Consider the following 20374-nt stretch of genomic DNA (forward strand, 5'->3'; position numbering starts at 1 on the left):
TCGACAATACATTTGTGGAGCTAGGTGACCTCCGGTCTCTGCAAGAGGGTTTCACGGAGGCGCCAGGAACCGCGGGGACAGGAAGACGCAGGAATGCCGAGCGATAGCTCGACTGCATCATGGTCTGAAAGCGCTGCAGGCACTATACTGACTTCTTTAAGGGTAGTCAGTAATTCGGAGGAACCTAAGTAGTGATCTAGCCTGGCATAGGTATGGTGTACATGAGAGTAGAAGGTAAAGTGCGTTGCAGTAGGGTGTGTGACTCTCCATAGGTCCACCAAGCCCCTCTCCCGCAGCCATTCTATTCCAGCCGCCGTAATAGTGCCTGTATCCCCATAACGATGCCCTGACCTATCTATGTTCGTATCCATGACCAAGTTGAGGTCCCCTCTGATGAGCAAGAGTGTGTTAGATGCCTGAAGGGTCTCCGAAACTGCGCTTTTCAGAAAAGCCTCCTGTCCTGTGTTCGGGGCGTAAATGGAGCCTATTGTCAGATTTCTGTCGCCTGTCTGAAAAGTGTGTGCCAAAAGGCGACCCTTGACTTCTCCTGCCAGAACCCCTGCCCCTTTTATCTCCAATGATAGAAATAATAAAACACATATTAGGTATACGACCAGTGACCTACTTGCCCTCCGCCCCGATGTTGATGATAGCTGTCGACAAACCATGTTAATGGACTCCCCAAGGCCACATTGTGAGACCTGCCGCTATTCCACTGGTGGGGGAAGGAAGGATGAGTTCATGCTGATAAATATGAAGCTGACATTATTAAATTGTAGATCCCTCAAAAAGCACAAATTAGAGATATATGATTTGGTGGTAGAGGGTGATCTCGATGTGCTCTTCCTCACAGAGACATGGTTAGATGAAGCCTCAACTCCCGAAACTCTGGAAGCTGTCCCCGCAGGATACAGCCTGCTCAGAATTGACAGAGAAAGGTAGAAAGGTGGGGGATTGGCAATGATCTATAAAAGCGACCTACATTGTACCTTAGAGAAGACTAGGTTGCCCAATTGTGAAGGTGGTTTTTTTATGATAAAAGCCAACCCCAAAAATATTATTAATGGACTCCTCTTATACCGGCCTCCAGGCAAGACTTCACAGTTCTGCAATCAACTGACAGAGCTGATAACTGAGCATGCACTGCTGTATAAGAAATTTCTCGTTTTAGGAGACCTCAATCTCCACTTTGAGAATCTTAATTGTATGGAGGCACAGGCTGTGGTAGATGCTCTGAAATCCCGGTCACTCAAACTACAATCCACTTCCCCGTCGCATCAACTGGGCCACCTCTTAGACCCCGTTTTTGCCAACTGGGAAGGTATTAAAATTGCCACACCATTACAAATTATATGGTCAGATCATTTCGTTATTCCATTCGAAGTTGAAATTGGCCCCCATGATTGCAGTGTGACCAAAGCTAGGCCTCTGAAACGTAGAGACAGGAAGAGGTTCACGCAGGAAAACTTCAGATCCGCCCTATTTAAAGAATCCCCTCCTCCCAACGAACCCTGCTTAAGGCATGGGATGGCTACGAAAAATGGGTGTCTAGGGCCTTGGACACAGTTGCACCATGGACACTCAAGCCCCCTGCCAGGAAAACTAAAACTGCTCCCTGGTTCTACAAAGAACTTAAAGAAGCTAAAGCTAAATGTAAAAAGACTGAACGGGGCTGGAGGAAAAATTATAATCCAGAGGATAAGCTGAACTATATAAGAGAATTAAAAATGTATCACAAACTTGTAAGAGCAGCCAAAGGCGCTCATTTTAAAGAATGTATAGAATTTGCTAAAACCCTACCAAGGAACTCTTTTCGATTTATAAAGAGCTCACGGTTCCAACCAGGCTTGAGGCCCAAGATACCTACTCTGATGAACTATGCGATGACATCGCAGACTTTTTCGTAAAAAAAGTGGATTTAATACATGCCACCTTTACAGGTAGCATGCTGACTAAACACTCGGTAGTGAGAAGTGACACTGCTACCAAGTCCCATCTGACTCGCTTTACAGTTCCTGAGAGATCAGACCTCCTTACCATCGTGAACGGTATCCAGTCCGGCTCTCCCCTTGATGTGATCTCCCCCTATCGTTGTAAAGGAGTCTTTGACTGTATGATTGAGCAGATTGAACACCTGATCACCTTATCTTTTCAGGAATGCCACGTGCCTGACGTATGGAAAATGGCACAAGTTATACCCCTGAAAAGCCAATATACATATTTCCCAGATACAAAATCTCCACCCTATCTCTCTCCTCCCCTTCTGTGGGAAAGTAGTGGAGAAGATAGTAAACAGCCAATCATGAAATTTGTTGAGGAGAACTCTCTTCTCCATTCCACACAATCCGGTTTTAGAGCAGGTCACTCTACAGAGTCGGCGGTCCTCTTCTTCACAGAATGTCTGAGACAACTTGCAGATGAGGGGCAGACGGCAGCGTTGGTTTTATTAGATCTCAGTGCAGCTTTTGACACCGTGCTGCACTCAACGCTGCTGTCTCGCCTCTCAGACCTGGGAGTAGAAGGACCAGCCCTGGAATGGATAGAATCCTTTCTAGAAAACAGGAGTTTTCAGGTACACTGCCCTCCTCACAAATCGTCTCTTCGCAAACTGAGACATGGGGTTCCACATGGCTCAAGTTTGAGCCCCACGCTGTTTAATCTTTACATGGAGCCCCTAGCCCATATTGTGGAAGCTTTTGGTGTGGATATTGTCACATATGCTGACGATACCCAACTTGAGGAAATATAATTTTATGGTCAAGAAATGTTCCCTAGCGTGTACCCCACCGTCTCCATGTATCAGCCTAAAAGTGCATGTAACTTCCCTCCTGTGCCAGTTCCGAAGACGCAAATACATTTGCGTCCAACGTTAACATGTCCTCTTTCAGATCCGCCATGAATGGATCAATAATTCAGTTCCTAAGTATGTCTTGCCAACGTCTTTTATGGTGCATGTATGATCAAATTGCACCCATCTCGAAGGCTCCACAAGGCCTAGATGCAAGTCCAGGCCTCAAGCCTCCTGAAACGCTCCGAAGCTATAGCCCCCACCTGTATCTCTGAACTCTGCCTTACTCCCTGCGCGGCTAACAACGCGTAGGCCAGCCTGCTGCCTGCCAAGACTGTATTCAACCTTCGAATTATCTGGTCCGCTCCTCGAAAATGCATTCCTGCCTACTAGTTTAAGTAAACATTCTCCCAGCTGCAGAGCAAAGGGCCCGGCCGCACTGTCATGTTCAAGTAATTCATAGACTCTGTTACCATGGAAGGCCCATGCCCCTCGCATCTCATGCAGACACAAAGACGCCTACACACACACTCATAGTCAGTATAGAATAGCCTCTGTCCCAGAGACCCTTTCCTCTCTAGATAGTATGGTTCCCAAACATCAGATATCAGATATGATCTAGGTACGAGTTGATCCGACATGCCAGACTAATGTCTCTTTCCGTTTGTGTAAATGTCAAAGTTCCCTGTCACTCTCAGTTACACGTCATGCAGCTGCGCGCGCATCCAAGTCTCCGATTTCTGCTGACATTGCACAATTCTGCCAAGTACCCACCTACTTGTTACACCTATCTGTGACGTTTTCAAATACTCACGCCTATGTTCACGCCTAGTTTACGCCTTCTGCTTACGTATTCCTACCACGTGTATACTGTTATCTTGTTTCTCTCAGCTGTTACGCCTACTGTATTGGTTTACTGTATAAGTTTTAAGTATATAAGCTATGTATTGTCAATAAAATATTGCTCTATCCCCTTCCTGAACCCCTGTGGTTGCAGGAACATGATATCCAGGTCTTGACCATTCCTTTTATAGGAATAAAACCCCTTAGAACTCTAACACCACGGACTCTGTTTCCTTCTTTCCGATTGAGTTATTATTGATTAAGTACTTACTTGCATAGAAATTCCGACAGTAAATTATATATTTACATCATTTTGGCGCCCGAATAGGGACCCTCCCCCACCTTACGCGCCGGTTGGTGCGTTGCATACTCTGTCCCCTGCCATCAGTTAGAAGGAACCTACGCGTACTGGCAGGATTTCCAGTATCTCCCTCTGGCCCACGGAGGTGACGAAGACTGCGATCAGCACCCAGACGAGGCGGTAAGGAGTGCGGAGGATCCCGACCAGAGCCTAGCCGAAGGAAGCAAGGTCCGAGGTGTCAAGAGGCCCACCAGTTTTCCGAAGTATCGCGTGCCGAGTCCAGTCCGAATCCGAGTCCAGTCCGGTCCGAGTTTTCCGAGGCCTTCCGTTTTCCGTGCTTCCCGGTGAGTACCATTGCTGGGTCGTATCTAGACGGGTGCATTATTATGTATCCGGTAAAGACGTGTTTGGGTACACAAATGCGGTCTGCATTGTTTTAGACAGTGTATCTGTGCTGTTTAGCAGCATATCAGTTAGCAAGGGTAGAGATATGTTCTAAATGTTGTTATGGGATTAATGTTGTGGTATGAATGATTGTTTAAAGTACGTTATTGTGTTCTATTGTGCTTTGTTGTAGCAAATTGTGTTCCGTATCAAGTATTCAGTATTAAGCAACAAGATGCCGTTCTTCGATAAGCTAAAGCAGATAGGAACTAGGAAAGGGATACTAGAGGAAGAAATTCCTATCCCCCCTAGGGACACGCCTGGAAATTTTATGTACCACAAGCATGGCATAGACGCCATATTGTATCTAGATTTATGGGCCGACTATACGAAACATTTAGATGAAAAATACAGATGGCCAGCTACTGGAACATGGGATGCCGAGTGCATCATGAAGGTAGAAGAAGTATTATGGAAAAAGAAAGCCAGACAATCCCAGAAAGACGCCATAGAATTCTGGCGTAAAGAATCACATAAGCGTGCTGAGAAAGCACTCCGTAAAGAAGACAGACTTAAAGAGTCAGATAGAGCCCGAGAAAATGAATTAGTTAACGAAGGAATTCGAGTAAAAGCAGAACAAGTAGACCGTGCGCGAAACAATCTTGTAAATGGTATGTATTTTGTGGCCGAGGGTTCGTCTAAAGCCACATCCGAAATACCGAAGAATCTGCCGTCACCATTAGTTCCGACTAAAATAAATCACAGGACTACTAAAGACATATTCCTGAATTCCTATCTAGAAGGTGAAGCTCCTGCTTACACAAATCCACGTGTCCGTGTCCTGCCCACTGACGGTGCTGGAGGTGGCAACCTGCCTCCAGACCCTACCCCGCTATTGCCGCAATTAGATCTCCTCACTCAAAAGTCCGCCGTTCCTCCACCTCCACCACTTCCTGTACCGAAAAGAGACATGCCGAAACCGCTTTTACCTGACCCTGCTAAAAGACAAATTCAAGTACACATGCAGACTCCACAAAGAAGTAATGCTCAAGCATCCGTTTCTGAAGGGGCGGTAGGGGGTTTCCGGACCCCGCCACCAACACATAGATTACAGTTTAGGGATAGGCAGAACTCTATTACGCTCCAATCCCCCCATTTCGATGTACTCAAAGAACCACTTACAGTTTGCAGATATGATCCAGTGCCCGGCAAAGATGATAGGATGTTGATAGCATCATTACGTTTGCGCAATGCTACAGATTACTTGCTGACATTCCCAGGAATGAAAGACCATTTAGACAGAATATATCGTTTTATCCAGACAGGTAAAGATCCCGAAAGTATTAAGGAGGCATATCAGAAGGTTGACACTCAAGCACACATATTACGTTTTTTCATAAATTGTTTAATAAGAGAACGAGACAGGCCCGGAACAGATAAGGAAGAAATGGAAGCACTAAGCAAGTGGGGTCAAAATATATCCGATGGAAAGCATGATAAAGGGGGTTGTATAACCAGTATGTACAAGAAAATCAGGAGAGCCGTGATAGACATGCACGAAAAAGACAAAGAACAAGCATCCTCTGAGGAGGAAGAAGAACGCGAAGAACCAGAAACAGCTACAGAAACAATAGCGTATGTAGGTAAGGGAGCCTACCTTAGGAAAGGCATCCGTCCAGAAAGCAAGAGAGTTTTTCTCTCTGGCATAACTAAACCGAACTCTCCGGAACACCAGTTCCAGGAGACTGATAGAAGACTTCGAGAACGAATGGGGTACCATGTACTCAATTCCATGGATGAACAAGAACTAGCCCGGTCAGCAGTCTTATGGGCTGACAATCCCAATGTATATAAAGATGATATCGTAGCACAGACTTTTCTGAATCTGTCCCCAGAGGAACAGAAATTAGCAGGTGTATACATGATCCAGCACCTCCTCACGTTATTCAGATACCAACATTCTGATCCAGGTCCCTTACACGATACATTAGAAGCATTACTTATGGACAGATGGAGAGGTCTAAATACCAAGTTAATACAAATAATTCTAGAACAGCGACACAGATATAACACTTTCTTGAATACCGAATATGTTCCCCATTCTGTTTCTGCTCCGCTCCCAGAAAGGAAAATGTATCATATGGAGTATCAACATGGCATCGAAAGTCAGAACCCCTTACGGGAAGTACACCCAGTCATGGGTACCAATAATACCTTGGAACGTGTGTATGTTTACACACCTTTAACGAAGTTGGAATTACTAGAAATGAAGAAACTGTTACCTTGTCATGATAAAGACCCTACAGGTTTTCACCGTGAACTAAAAGACATGTTACTGATGGGAGATTATACGTACACTGATATTATGAAACTGTTAAAGGTACTGCTGCCTACTGGCATCTATGAGAAATTAAAGGAAAAAGAGTGGGAGGTGGGAGATAAAAAGATTATATGGACTGAAATAGAAGATGAGGAGAAAGGTCGTACACCAGGGCTAGGCCTTGGGGTCAAAGAAAAAGCATTACCAGGTTTAATAGTACAAGTTTTACCAAGATTACTAACAACGAAAAAGGAAGACTGGGACGCGATCTCAGCCTGTAAACAGAAACATGATGAAGATACTAGTGACTTCTATTCGAGATTTGAGAAATGTTTTATTATTAATAGTGGCCTGAAACCGGGTAGCGAGTCATACCCGCACCTTTTTGTATCTAAGTTAGTTGAAAATTCCCTGACTGCAGTCAAGAACCGGGTATATAAAGTTGAAAGTACATGGCAAGCAAATACGCCATCCCAGATGCTACAAATGTTACAGTATCATCAGAACAGAATTAGAGAAGAACAGGATCACGAACAGAAACGCATGAAAGACACGAAACTGAAAATGTTAGTGGCCCAGTCGGTTCCAACCGAGGGCCAGAGAAAAGGTACGACACAGACAGGAAATTCAGCAGCTCCCGTTAAAGGGACATGCAATTATTGCAAGAAACCAGGTCACTACGTACATGAATGCCCAGTCCTACAGTATAATATAGCAACTGGTAAAACTAAGGAAAGACCGCATCCACCTAGACAAGATCAGGTTCAACAACAGACTTCACAGCATCCCCGAACTATGTCACAGAATTCCCAGCCTGCGCATGCGCTACATACAGCCCAGACCGTAGCGGCATCACAGCCACAGCCCATAGCCGCAACACAGCAGGTTTCACGACAGATGAGCCAGTATGCTCAACCCGATTATCCCGATTATCAGCGATACGCATGAAACAGCCTAGAGAGGGAAGTTGGTTTGCCTCTTATTGAGATTCCTGTAGATCAAGAAGGTCCTTATGTACACAGTCAAGTATTGGGAAAAGACAGAAAATTTTTAATTGACACAGGGGCAAGCCGCACAACAATTAGCCATGACGAAGTCCCAGGGGCACCCCTCTCCGGCTCACAGAATGTTTCCCTTGGTTTTTCAGGACAGCCTATTGTAAATGAAGTATCAGCACCAGTCCCGCTAGCAGTAGGTCCATTGTCACGTGTTACAGACTTGTTGCTTACGAAATCATGTCCAGAAAATTTGTTGGGAATAAAGACATTAAAGGCACTAGGTGCAGTGATATGCTGTTCTCCAGAAGGAGTTAGACTCTTTTTGCGAGATTTTAAAGGTCACTATGTTTTACGTGAATTAGATGTCAGATTGAAAAATGTACCGAACCACCTGTGGGCACAAGGCCCAACCGATGTAGGCTGCATGCATATTACACCATACCGTGTTACGCTCAGACAAGGAGTTGTTTTACCACGAATCAGACAATACAAGTTACCACCTGATGCTGTAGTGGCTTTACTGGAAATCATTGAAGAGCTCATTGCCCAAGGAGTGGTCGTAGAGACCGACTCCAACATCTGTAATTCCCCTATCATTCCGATTCTTAAACGTACTGATCCCAATGCACCGCCAGTATATCGGCTGGTGATTGATTTGCGAGAACTGAATAAATGCATAGTTCCGCAGTTTCCTGTGGTTCCCGATATCTCATCCTTATTGACTGCTATTGATTCAGAAGCTACGTTCTTTACTGTAATTGATCTCAAGAACGCCTTTTTCAGTGTCCCCATTGACCCAGAGAGCCAATACCTCTTCGGATTCAGTTTAAATGGCCGAAGTTTCAAATTTTCACGCGCACCTCAAGGATTCACAGAAAGCCCCAGCATCTATAGTCAAGCGCTGAAAAGACAGCTCGATTGTATTCAAATGCCAGTTGATACTGCCCTGTTACAGTACGTCGATGATCTACTGATCACCGCACGAAGTGAGCCCGAATGTGAACAAGCATCACTGACAGTTCTGCATTTTCTGGCCGACAAGGGGCACAAGGTGTCCCCTTCGAAGCTACAATTCTGTGTTCAGCAAGTTGTGTACTTGGGTCACTTGCTGTCCAAAGTGGGGAGACAGCTCACTCCTGATCGCATCCAGTTAATTGTAAATATGTCACAACCTCAGACACAAAAGGAAGTGCGGGCCTTTATAGGCCTCACCTCGTACTGCAGACAATGGATTCCTCAGTATGCATTTCTAGCTAAACCACTCATTCAGTTAACAACACAGGAAGCAGCGACTTCAACCGTCCTTCCTTGGACTCAGGAACATACACAAGCCTTTGAAGAATTAAAGAAAGCTTTATGTCAAGCACCAGTTCTAGCGACACCATGTTACAGCAAACCTTTTACACTTTTTGTTACAGAACGTGACGGTACAGCACTGTCTGTCCTCACTCAAGATCAAGCAGGTTCACATAAGCCTTGCGCTTATTTTTCAAGTACATTGGATTCAGTAGCTCAGGCACTCCCTGCGTGCTTGAAGTCAGTAGCTGCGACAGCCCTAGCAATCAGACAGAGTGATTCAATTGTTTTAGGACATCAATTAACAGTACAAGTTCCACATTCTGTAGAGGTTCTTTTAAATCGAACCCAAACTCAACATTTGACTATAGCACGATTGACAGGTTATGAATTAACACTATTCCAGCCACACATAAAAATCAGACGCTGTAGTACCCTGAATCCCGCAACATTGTTACCTTCAATTTTGACAGATCCAGCCCCGCATGATTGTATAGAAATAGTTAATGCAGTAACAAAACCCAGACAAGATTTAACTGATGTTCCATTGACAAACCCAGACCTGACACTTTATGTGGATGGTTCATGTATGAGAACAGATACAGGAGAGTTAGTGGCCGCCTATGCAGTGACCACTGAAACCGAAGTAAAGGAAACATACCGTATTGATATACTGTCCGCTCAAGCAGCAGAGCTCGTCGCTTTGACCCGAGCCTGCGTACTAGCCAAGAACAGAAATGTTAACATATACACAGATTCACGTTATGCCTTCGGAGTCGTACACGACTTCGGAATGTTATGGCAGGAACGAGGTTTCCTGACCTCTCACGGGGCCAAGATTCAGCATGGTCCCCTCATTCAAGCACTGTTAGACGCAATACATTTGCCTTCCGGCATATCCATCATGAAATGTAAAGCTCATACCAAGGTTACCGATTCCGTTTCCCAGGGTAACGACCTGGCAGACCAAACAGCAAAACATACGGCATTAACCCATACTCAAACAACAGACATGACAAAGACAACAGTACTGACACATTGTATGACAGTTAGGGATCCCACACTGGACGTGATTGATATTCAGACACATGCTACTCCAGAGGAAATCAAGAAATGGAACGAACTAGGAGGGATCCAGACAGATCAAGGTTGGATGACGAAGGGAAAATCTATATGGTTTCTCCCCGACTCTATGGTTCAAGTCATAATAAATACAGCACATAGTCCAGCACATCTAGGAGAAAAAGCGATGTTAGACAGTTTACAGAATCTCTGGTACAACAAACACTTACGAGCAGCCGCAAAACAGAAAGTGCGTACTTGCATGATCTGTTGTCAGTTCAATCCAGGAAAAAGCGTCCCCGTAGAGCAAGGTGGATTCCACCCCCCTGATCACCCTTTTGAAGTCCTCCAGATGGATTATATCCAGATGGACCGTTGTCGAGGATTCAAGTATGTCCTCGTAGTTGTTTGTGCACTTTCCCGTTGGACCGAAGCATACCCAGTCTCAGATTACACTGCTCCGACCACTGCCAAGCAGCTGGTTCGTGAATTCTTCCCACGGTACGGCTTGCCTCGTATCGTGTACTCAGATAACGGACAGCCATTCTCGTCCGAGCTAATGAAGCAGGTTTCACTTCTGCTAGGATATCAGTGGAAATTCCACTGTGTCAGACACCCTGAAGCCGCTGGCCTTGTAGAGAGGCATAACCAGACACTGAAAACACGCCTTGCTAAAGTTTGTAAAGAGAAAGGGGTCGACTGGATAGTCGCTCTGCCAGTTGCATTATTCTATATGCGGATGGTCCCCCATTCGAGATCAGGACTGTCCCCGTATGAAGTGGTCTTTGGCAGGCCACCAAATATGTGGGGAACCCCTATGCCGAGAAAAATAACTGATGTTGATAGTAATATGCTGACCGATTACCTTGCCTCCTTGATGTCTGCACTCCAATCATGTCGTTCACAGGTTGCTGCCGCTTTCCCTGACAACACTGATGTAAAGCCGCATGATGTCCGTCCTGGAGACATAGTCCTGGTGAGGAACTTCGACAGGAAAAGTCGGCTGGAGCCCCGCTGGAAAGAACCCAAGATCGTCCTACTCACGACGAGGACAGCAGTCAAGTTAGAAGGCCGCAAAGGATGGGTTCACTCGAGCCACATTAAAAAATGTTCCGAACTGTTATTAAAGACTGACTCGCTTACCCCCTCCAAAGACTGCCTTGATACAAGTGACTCTAACATTCCAAAACAAGAAATAACTCCCCAAGAAGAGTATCGCATGAAACTTCGATCTAGCAAGTCAGACAGTTTAATTGTTTAAGTCCTTCCCTAGGTGAATCGGTTAAATAGTTTCTGATATGTATCCCCTAGATCGAGATAGAGAGAGAGAGAGACAACTGAGGAAAAGTACATATTGTAAATCACTGCGTAGTCACTGTATTGTGACACTACTGATTATGTTTTTTCTAAGTCTTTTGATTATTGTTGCAAGTGTACTGCTTTCCATATACTACCCTATCTTCAAACGTGAACAATCTGTTTACAATGTTACTGCTGAACATACTTTTAGTGAGTTACCCCCTCATGAGTTATCTTACAGACTGGCGCTGCGCAACAATACATTCATTAACATGTTACATCATTCCCATCAGACCAGCAATGCTACAAACTGTTGGATATGTGGCCGACTCCCTCCCTATCAGAAGTCCAAGGGAGTTCTGCCTCTCTTTCCGTACCCGTTCACTCACAATGGCTCCTGTGGAGCATGGTTTAGAATAATTAACTCCCTATATTCTGATATTGCTGTTTTCCGAGGAAATTGGGTTTGGGGAAACCTGAACTTAGTTTTACTTAACGTCTGTTATCCTGACAAGAAGGGACTTCCCATAAGAATAGGAACTGATCTAGAAAATGAAGTTTATGGATTAGGTAATTACACAGTTAACCTTATGATTCTTACTGTTGAATCTGAAGCTACACCAGTCCTTTCTGCTATGTCAGTATTACCAGTCACAGGTGATTTATGTATCAGAAAGAAAGGTTCAGTACACTTAGGTCATAGCAAGTGCACTACTGTGATCGAATTCAGTGATCAAGGTAAATCTTCCTTCAGAGCAACTCGTCATTCTTATTTTGTTTGTGGTTCTACCGCATACATAAGTCTGCCCCCGGATTGGGATGGTACCTGTTACATTGCATTCCTTCTGCCACCTGTTTTCCTAGCTCCCCCTGATTATCACAGAAATACAAACCTAGTAAAGAATAGACTCCGAAGAGATCTCCCGATTGTCGACTATACTGAAACGACATGGGAGCAATACACAGATTTCAATAAAGGTTTCTTCCCCTTCTTAGGTACCGTCTCCAATAGTAAGCTGATACGTAAATTAACTAGAACTCTCGAAGCAGTCGTTAATGAAGCTACTGCCGCTTTAGGTAACTTAACAGAGGAGCAGGCCTCCATGCGGGTTGTTGTTCTACAGAATCGTCTTGTTATTGACGTCATCTTGGCAGATAGAGGTGGAGCCTGTAAGGTCATCGGGTCAAGTTGCTGTGTTTTCATTCCAGAAAACGCGCCTTCAGTATATAAAGCTATTACTCGTCTTCACAAGATTGCAAGTCTGATACACCAGAATCCAGGCACCTGGACTTGGTCCGGTTGGTTCTGGAGCGTGTTATCGGCCTGGGGATGGAAGATCCTATCCTTCCTAGGTATTGCCCTTGTCATAGTATTCAGTTGCTGCCTGTGCCTACAGTGTGGGCCAGCGATTTGTGGACTGTGTGCCACATCGTGCATTGAACATTCCAGTATTCTCTCAAAACATAAAAAGAAGAAAGAAGAGCAAATGATGTTACAAGAACAGACCGATCGGTTTATGAGAATCGATATATCATGAAGGGTCCGCAGGGAACAAGGAGGGAATGAGGAAATATAATTTTATGGTCAAGAAATGTTCCCTAGCGTGTACCCCACCGTCTCCATGTATCAGCCTAAAAGTGCATGTAACTTCCCTCCTGTGCCAGTTCCGAAGACGCAAATACATTTGCGTCCAACGTTAACATGTCCTCTTTCAGATCCGCCATGAATGGATCAATAATTCAGTTCCTAAGTATGTCTTGCCAACGTCTTTTATGGTGCATGTATGATCAAATTGCACCCATCTCGAAGGCTCCACAAGGCCCAGATGCAAGTCCAGGCCTCAAGCCTCCTGAAACGCTCCGAAGCTATAGCCCCCACCTGTATCTCTGAACTCTGCCTTACTCCCTGCGCGGCTAACAACGCGTAGGCCAGCCTGCTGCCTGCCAAGACTGTATTCAACCTTCGAATTATCTGGTCCGCTCCTCGAAAATGCATTCCTGCCTACTAGTTTAAGTAAACATTCTCCCAGCTGCAGAGCAAAGGGCCCGGCCGCACTGTCATGTTCAAGTAATTCATAGACTCTGTTACCATGGAAGGCCCATGCCCCTCGCATCTCATGCAGACACAAAGACGCCTACACACACACTCATAGTCAGTATAGAATAGCCTCTGTCCCAGAGACCCTTTCCTCTCTAGATAGTATGGTTCCCAAACATCAGATATCAGATATGATCTAGGTACGAGTTGATTCGACATGCCAGACTTCTGTCTCTTTCCGTTTGTGTAAATGTCAAAGTTCCCTGTCACTCTCAGTTACACGTCATGCAGCTGCGCGCGCATCCAAGTCTCCGATTTCTGCTGACATTGCACAATTCTGCCAAGTACCCACCTACTTGTTACACCTATCTGTGACGTTTTCAAATACTCACGCCTATGTTCACGCCTAGTTTACGCCTTCTGCTTACGTATTCCTACCACGTGTATACTGTTATCTTGTTTCTCTCAGCTGTTACGCCTACTGTATTGGTTTACTGTATAAGTTTTAAGTATATAAGCTATGTATTGTCAATAAAATATTGCTCTATCCCCTTCCTGAACCCCTGTGGTTGCAGGAACATGATATCCAGGTCTTGACCATTCCTTTTATAGGAATAAAACCCCTTAGAACTCTAACACCACGGACTCTGTTTCCTTCTTTCCGATTGAGTTATTATTGATTAAGTACTTACTTGCATAGAAATTCCGACAGTAAATTATATATTTACATCAAACTAATAATTAAACTTACCCCCAATCAGGCAGAGGATGCCACTAACTTTTCCAACTGCATGCGGTCTGTGGCAGGGTGGATGAACAACAATTGCCTTCGCCTTAATGGCGATAAAACAGAACTGTTGGTGGTTGGAAAGCCCCCCTCTGCCTGGTTGCAGGCCTGGTGGCCAACAGAATTAGGTGCAATCCCCCTTCCGGCGGACTCCGTCAAAAATCAGGAATTTGGCTGGATGCGGAGCTTTCTTTCAAACAACAGATTAGCAAAATTACGGGAAAATGTTTCGGAATATTAAAAACACTCCGTAAAGTCCTAGATCTGCTCCCCATCAGTGCCAGGAAAACTCTTATTCATGCCCTAGTCACTCCTCATTTGGACTACGGCAACGCCCTTCTCCTAGGCCTAAGCAGAAAAGGCTTACACCAATTGCTCCTGTCCCTCAGGCTGAGTGGTCGCTCCCCAGTGTCCCCTCGTGACACTCGGTATCGTTGTGCTGCTGTTACCGTGATCTCTACCTAATTGCATTTGCCAGCTGTGTGCCTGCCTGCCGAGCTGCTGTACTAGTTAATTAATTAATTAATCGTGCCGCTTTCACCGCACCCGGTAGCGCTGTACCGCTTTTGCCATTGTTTTCTGCCTAATTGCATTAGCCTGCTGTGTGCCTGCCTGCCGAGTTGCTCTCTTAGCTATTTAAATAATTAATAGTGCCGCTTTTCACTATATTTGCGCGCTCTGACTAGCGCGACGCTGTGCTCCCCCCTCCGCCTCCATTTTGTTGTTGTTGTTGTTGATCCCTGGAGCCCGCCCCGCCTCCCAGCTGAGCAACCCTCCCACAGACCTGATTAGCGCTGCAGAACCTTAGAGCGCCGTGACTCGCTCCTGTCCCTCAGGCTGAGTGGTCGCTCCCCAGTGTCCCCTCGTGACACTCGGTATCGTTGTGCTGCTGTTACCGTGATCTCTACCTAATTGCATTTGCCTGCTGTGTGCCTGCCTGCCGAGCTGCTGTACTAGTTAATTAATTAATTAATCGTGCCGCTTTCACCGCACCCGGTAGCGCTGTACCGCTTTTGCCATTGTTTTCTGCCTAATTGCATTAGCCTGCTGTGTGCCTGCCTGCCGAGTTGCTCTCTTAGCTATTTAAATAATTAATAGTGCCGCTTTTCACTATATTTGCGCGCTCTGACTAGCGCGACGCTGTGCTCCCCCCTCCGCCTCCATTTTGTTGTTGTTGTTGTTGATCCCTGGAGCCCGCCCCGCCTCCCAGCTGAGCAACCCTCGCCCCTCCCCCTCCACTATCCATATATGACAGTAGTTCGCGCGAGCAGCGTTCACGCGCAGCGACCGCGCCCAATCCGCGCCGAAGGTGCGCCAAAGGTAAGCCCGTCTACGCCCGTCCGCGCCTGGACCGCGCCCAGCGCCAGACCCCCTGCCCCTCGCGCTGCCCAGCCCCCCCGCATTACCTACGATGCCGCCACCCTCCTGGCCCTTAACACCGGTCGCGCCCCCAACTGCGTCCTAGCCGCCCCTGGACACACCCATGGACCTTTCTCCTGCTACTCCTGCAAATTCAGCGGCACCGACAACATCTCCGCCACGACCACACCACAGATTCCCGACCCCAACCACCTACAATGCATCCTTCTCAACACCCGATCGGTGCACAGGCACGCCATTGACCTATGGAACCTACTAGACACCTTCTCTCCAGACGTCGCCTTCCTCACGGAAACATGGATGAATGCTTCCTCCGCTCCAGACATCACCATTGCCATCCCTGAAGACTACAAGATCACTCGCAAAGACCGCACCGACCACACAGGAGGAGGAATCGCTATCGTCCATAAGAAATCAATCCGCATCTCAACCAGCTCTGACACCAACCTCGCCAACTCCGAACACCTTCACTTCCAGATCCACATCGACCCCAAGACCACACTCAGAGGCACCCTCCTCTACAGACCACCAGGATCCCGCGCTAAATTCAGTGAAGACATCACGGACTTCATCACTCCACTTGCGCTCCCCTCCAAAGACTACATCCTTCTGGGAGACCTCAACTTTCACCTTGAGAAGATCAACGACCGCAACACCGCCACCCTCGTGGACAACCTCGCCAACCTCGGACTTAAACAACTAGTCACTTCCCCCACCCACAACGCAGGTCACACACTCGACCCCATCTTCACTTCCAGCAATCATGTCTCCTTCAGCCACACTACGGATCTCCTATGGACCGACCACAGCTGCGTCCACTTCACCTACAACAAGCCGAAACCCATCAACCACTCCCAACCTACCCTGCAAAGAAACTGGAACAAAATCACCACGGACCAAATCTCCGCTTCACTCCTTCGAAACCCCCAGCCCTCTCCTCTAACGCCAACGAAGCCGCCGCCAACCTCACCCTATGGTTATCCAACACCGCCGACACCTTAGCACCACTGAAAAAACGTCAAAGCAAACCTGGCAGCAAGAAGGCCTCATGGTTCAACGATGATCTTAAGAAATCCAAGAAACTCTGCCGCTCCCTTGAAAAAGCCTGGAAAAAAGACCCAACCACCAGCACCAAGGACGCCTTCAAAAGCGCCACCCGCACTCACCACCAACTGATCCGTAAAGCCAAGAAAACAGCATTCAAAGATCGACTTGACAACAACGCCCACAACAGCAAGGAACTTTTCAACATCGTCAAGGTATTTTCCAACCCCTCGGCCAACTCCAACGACATCACCCCCTCTCAAACCCTCTGCGACTCCCTAGCCTCTTTTTTCCACAACAAGATTGCAGACATCCACAACAGCTTTGACAACCAACCCGGAAACCAACCCACCCTACCAGCTGCTGACCATCTTCCCCCCGTAAACACCCTTAACGCCTGGAACCCAATCTCCACTGAAGACACCATCCGCCTGATGAATTCCATCCACTCTGGATCCCCCACAGACCCATGCCCTCACCACATCTTCAACAAAGCAGACTCCGTCATAGCACCTCACCTCCGAAACGTCATCAACTGCTCCTTCAACTCCGCTACCTTCCCAGAAGACTGGAAACACGCTGAACTCACCGCCCTTCTGAAAAAACCAACAGCGGACCCCACCGAACTCAAAAATTACCGCCCCATCTCGCTTCTCCCATTCCCGGCAAAAGTCATCGAGAAAGCCGTCAACAACCAGCTCGCCGCCTTCCTCGAAGCCAACAAATCCCTCGACCCCTCACAATCTGGCTTCCGAGCAAAACACAGCACTGAGACCGCCCTCATCGCAGCAACAGACGACATTCGAACTCTGCTGGACAATGGAGACACAGTCGCCCTCATCCTCCTCGACCTCTCCGCAGCATTCGACACAGTCTGCCACAGCACCCTTCTACAACGCCTCAATAACATCGGAATCCAAGGAAAAGCACTTGAATGGATCACCTCGTTCCTCACCGGAAGAACCCAAAGAGTCCGCCTTCCTCCGTTCAAGTCCGAGGCCTCTGAAGTCATCTGCGGCGTACCTCAAGGATCCTCACTCAGTCCCACCCTCTTCAACGTATACATGAGCCCCCTCGCGGCCATCGCCCGCCAACACAACCTCAACATCATCTCTTACGCGGATGACACTCAACTGATCCTTTCTCTCACCAAGGACCCCTGCACCGCCAAAACTAACCTACACGAAGGAATGAAAAAAGTCGCCGAATGGATGAAACAAAGCCGTCTGAAACTGAACTCAGACAAAACAGAAGTCCTCATCTTAGGTACATCCCCCTCTGCCTGGGACGACTCCTGGTGGCCGGAAGCCCTCGGAAAAGCACCCATCCCGACAGACCACGCACGGAACCTTGGCGTCATCCTGGATTCTTCACTCTCAATGAACAGACAAGTCAGCGCCGTATCCTCTTCCTGCTTCAACATTCTTCGCATGCTCAGAAAAACATTCCGCTGGATCCCCTCCGAAACAAGGAAAACAGTCACCCACGCTCTGGTCACGAGCCGACTGGACTACGGAAACACCCTATACGCAGGCGCCACCGCTAAACTCCAGAAGAAACTCCAACGAATCCAAAACGCCTCAGCCAGGCTCATATTAGACATCCCACGTAACGAACACATCTCTGGTCACCTTAAAGACCTCCACTGGCTACCCGTCAATAAGAGGATCACTTTCCGACTGCTTACCCACGCACACAAATCACTCTACGACATCGGACCAGATTGCCTCAACTCTCGACTGTCCTTCTACACCCCCTCCCGCCAACTACGTTCTTCCAGCCAAGCCTTCGCCACTGTACCTCGCATCAACAAGACCACCATGGGAGGCAGATCCTTTTCATACCTGGCTGCTAAAACATGGAACTCACTCCCCGCTTACCTTCGCCTCACCCAGAACCACCTAGCGTTCAGAAAGCAGCTTAAAACGTGGATATTTGACAAATAATCCTCCTCCCCTTCCTAAGCGCCTTGAAACCCTCTGGGTATGTAGTGCGCTATACAAATTATTTGACTTGACTTGACTTGAATTGCAGTGCGTCCAAAATGCTGCTGCCCGCTTGGTACTCAACCTTCCACGCAGGGCATCGGGAAAGACGGCATTACGAAAACTTCACTGGCTCCCTATTGAGGAGCGCATCAAGTTCAAAGCTCTTTGTTTTGCCCATCGCATTGCCCAGGGAAAAGGTCCAGGTTACCTGAGAAACCTTCTCACTATCCATCGCCCCACCCGGAACCTTAGATCTGCTGGAGCGATGCTGTTTCAGCTTCCTCGCGTACGCAAGACTAGGATGGGAGGTAGCTCCTTCCGCTTTCTTGTGAGTAAGCACTGGAACAATCTCCCTCTTGACTTGCGCATGGAGCCCTCAGAAATGAGATTCAGACTAAAATTAAAAACTTACCTTTTCCCAAGCCAATAAGTGTCTCTTTGTAGCCTAGGACGCAGACCGGTTCCGGACCTCGGCCTCTTCAGGGAGCAGTAGCATTTCTATGCGCGGGGACACACTGTCTTGAGTGTAACCAGGCGCTCTAAAAGTGGTTTTATTATTATTATTATTATTATTATTATTATAATGCAAAGTACTCTATATAGAGGAGCCTCTCTCTCGTCCTCACTTTAGTGATGAGCCTCAGCAAGGCCTCCCACTGCAAGGGGTTTGCCCTTCTCTGCACAAAGTCCTCAGACCATAAAAAGAAGTTGGCACAGAAACTGGAAATAGAAAAACAATATTTATTACACCTCATGAGGCGGTACTACGGTCCAAACAACACCCTCCAGTATTGTATGAAGTAGCACCCCGAACAAAGAAAGCATGGTCCTTTTATACCCACGCAGGGGTTTCAAAAGGAGGCGGTACAAAACACAAGAGCAAGTTTTATGTACATATAAGGGCATATTGGAAGGCACAATCGATGAGTGGGCGGAGTTAACAGTTTTCAGAAACTAGGAAACACATTCCTATCTGGAAGTAATTACTAACAGCTGCAGACCCTACTGGGCATGCCTGGGCATGCGTGAAAGTGGGGGATGCTAAATATAGCCTGTTGCTGGGCAGATTTCAGGCGCAGTTAACAAGAAGGTAGGACAAAGCACATGGTAAGCACATGGCAACATGTGGCAGACAAAATGGCTGCCACAAATACAAAATGGAGTCTGCACGATGTTACAATAGTTGGTGAATACAGCATATCTTCTGCTAATGCCGCTGCCAAATTACAACATCACCCTCAAAGGTGCTGTAGAGGAGACTTCTGGATCACATTCAAAACAGTGCATATATTCTTTCAGCATAACACATGAAACCCCTTACATGGAAAAGTACCACTTCTCGTGAAGCCAAAAAGGAAAGCCCATATAAGGCACAGTTGATTAGTTAAAAACTCAGCTAAGCTATTATGGGGGCAGGTCAGAGAAGGTGACTCCCTTTCGTTCTGGCGCACGGCGCCTATAGGAATGTGCCTATCTGACTTAAAAGGCAGATGCGACCTTGAGTTCCCAGGAACAGAAGTAATGGTTCATTCTTAGCCTAGGCTAACTGCTCAGTTTCTATCCTAAAGGGTGTCACATGCTTTCGGAACTAAACTAAGTGAGGACGGGGAACGAAACCAAGATGGCGCCTATTCGGCCAATGCCCGATTTTCCCATGTCTCTAGTATGAGCGTATTTACAAGGGGTTTCGTTGCAAAGTAATATTGCGTATATTGGATATATTACGCCAATATCATATATAAGTCGGATTTTATCTCTTCAGAACTGCAATGGTAATAGAAGCAGATAAAAGTAGTTAGCAAAATAGGCACATTGAACAGAATAAATAGTTCCACCATCTTTCTAA

At 46.8% G+C, this 20374-nt stretch overlaps 1 protein-coding gene across 1 annotated transcript in view; it reads left to right on the plus strand.

Moving 5' to 3' along the window:
* The window catches only part of LOC147737259 (uncharacterized), a 286653-nt gene that overhangs the window by 123908 nt on the left and 142371 nt on the right, over positions 1 to 20374 (plus strand). The gene's annotated exons all lie outside the window — the stretch shown is intronic.

This window comes from Lissotriton vulgaris, chromosome 1_1, assembly GCF_964263255.1.
Source record: "Lissotriton vulgaris chromosome 1_1, aLisVul1.2, whole genome shotgun sequence".
Classification (NCBI taxonomy): domain Eukaryota; kingdom Metazoa; phylum Chordata; class Amphibia; order Caudata; family Salamandridae; genus Lissotriton; species Lissotriton vulgaris.